The 2,443-nt window shown below is 45.1% G+C and overlaps 1 pseudogene; it reads right to left on the bottom strand.

Moving 5' to 3' along the window:
* On the bottom strand, positions 639–1,863 carry Gm11185 (predicted gene 11185; annotated as a pseudogene).

The following is a 2,443-nucleotide window of genomic DNA, read 5'->3' as shown; positions in this document are numbered from 1 at the left end:
GAACTATCATTGACTCTCTCAAATGAAGTCAACTCAATCATGAGGAATGATGTCTTTGGTGTGTTCTTCGATTCAGTTTGCAAGTATTTTATTAAGAAGTTTTTGCACCTATGTTCATCAGAGAGAATTATCTATAATTTTCTTTTCATTTGTGTATGTTTATCTTTTAAAATGCTTATTTTACCTTTAACTAATTGTGCGTTTGTACGTGTACATGTGTGCGCTCACATGTACACTTTCATGCATGCTAGCTCCTTCAGGGGCCAGAACCATTGGATCCCTTGGAGTTGAGTTACAGAGAGCTGTGAGCTGGCTCCATGTGGGTACTGGGAACAAGTTCAAGCTCTCTGGAGAAGTAGGGAGCTCTATCAACTGCTGAGCCATCTCTCCAACCACTTTATCTGGGTTTGATATCAGAGAATAAGAGCCTGAAAGCAGAAGTTTGGCAGTGTCCCTCTGTCCCTTTGGAATATTTTATGAAGCACCGTGTTTATCCTTCCTTGCAGAGTGCTAGAATTCAGCAGTGAAGTCCGTACAAACCTGAGTTTTCCTTATTTGAGATTTAAAAACGTTTACTAATTCAGTCTCACTGCTTATCATAGCTTCGTTTAAATGATTGCTCTCATTTTTTGGGGAGCGTGGGTGCAGCGAACTTTATTGATGGTATTCAAGAGAGTATGGAGGGCTCCCTAGGCCCCTCCTGTTATGGGGGTCTGGGGTGGAAATTGTGAGGGAGATGCTCAGTGTTGGAGGCAGAGTTGGGATAGGAACTCCTCAGCAACCGAGGGCCTCTCTCTTGCTCTTAGTGTCCTTGCTGGGGTGGGTGGTCCAGGGTTTCTTACTCCTTGGAGGCCATGTAGGCCATGAGGTCCACCACCCTGTTGCTGTAGCCGTATTCATTGTCATACCAGGAAATGAGCTTGACAAAGTTGTCATTGAGGGCAATGCCAGCCCTAGCATTGAAGGTGGAAGTGTGGGAGTTGCTGCTGAAGTCTCAGGAGACAATTTGGTCCTCAGTGTAGCCCAAGATGCCCTTCAGTGGGCTCTCAGATGCCTGCTTCACCACCTTCTTGATGTCATCATACTTGGCAGGTTTCTCCAGGCGGCACGTCAGATCCACGACGGACACATTAGGGGTAGGAACACGGAAGGCCATGCCAGTGAGCTTCCCGTTCAGCTCTGGGATGACCTTGCCCACAGCCTTGGCAGCACCAGTGAATGCAGGGATGATGTTCTGGGCAGCCCCACGGCCATCACGCCACAGCTTTCCAGAGGGGCCACCCACAGTCTTCTGAGTGGCAGTGATGGCATGGACCGTGGTCATGAGCCCTTCCACGATGCCAAAGTTGTCATGGATGACCTTGGCCAGGGGTGCTAAGCATTTGGTGGTGCAGGATGCATTGCTGACAATCTTGAGTGAGTTGTCATATTTCTCGTGGTTCACACCCATCACAAACATGAGGGCATCGGCAGAAGGGGTGGAGATGATGACCCTTTTGGCTCCACCCTTAAAGTGGGCAGCAGCCTTCTCCATGGCGGTGAAGACACCAGTAGATTCCACGACATACTCAGCACCGGCCTCACCCCATTTGATGTTAGTGGGTCTTGCTCCTGGAAGATGGTGATGGGCTTCCCATTGATGACAAGCTTCCCATTCTTGGCCTTGACTGTGCCATTGAATTTGCCGTGGGTGGAGTCATACTGGAACATGTAGACCATGTAGTTGAGGTCAATGAAGGGGACGTTGATGGCAACAACCTCTACTTTGCCATGTGGAGAGCAGAAGGCAGCCCTGGTGACCAGGTGCCCAATATGGCCAAATCCGTTCACACAGACCTTCACCATTTTGTCTACAGAACGAGGCTGACACTGCACAAGAAGATGCGGCTGTCTCTGGAACAGGGAGGAGCAGAGAGCTCTTTGTTCAGTTTTGACTGGCCATAAACATCTAGAAATATACCCATTTCTTTTAGATTTTCCAATTTGGTGGAATATAAGCTCTAGTGGTATATTTAATGATTTTCCTAAATTCCACTAAAATCAGTGGTCTTGTCTCACTTTTCAGCTATAATCTTGTTAATTTCAGTCTTGTCTAACTTTGGTTAGACAAATATTAGTTTCCCGATCTTGTTTAGATTTTCAAAGAATCAACTCTTTGTTTCATTGTTTTTTTTTCATATTTATTTTTACTTTCATTTCATTAATTTTTACCTTTATTTGTTTCTGACTAGTGACTTGGGGTTTGGCTGATTCTTGTTTTTCCAAGGCCCCAAGGTACATTATTGTTATTGAGTTTCAAACACTCTAATTTTTTTAAATGCAGGCACTCATAGGAATTAAAAAGAATTCTTCTTTTGATATCTTCAGTGATTCATTCACTATTCGGTGGTGCATTGTTCATCTCTGTATATTCTGTAGTTCCTCTTGATGTAGATCTGTAGAT

Source organism: Mus musculus, chromosome 4 (genome assembly GCF_000001635.26).
Source record: "Mus musculus strain C57BL/6J chromosome 4, GRCm38.p6 C57BL/6J".
Lineage (NCBI taxonomy): Eukaryota > Metazoa > Chordata > Mammalia > Rodentia > Muridae > Mus > Mus musculus.
This window is presented reverse-complemented; position numbering and strand designations above follow the sequence as displayed.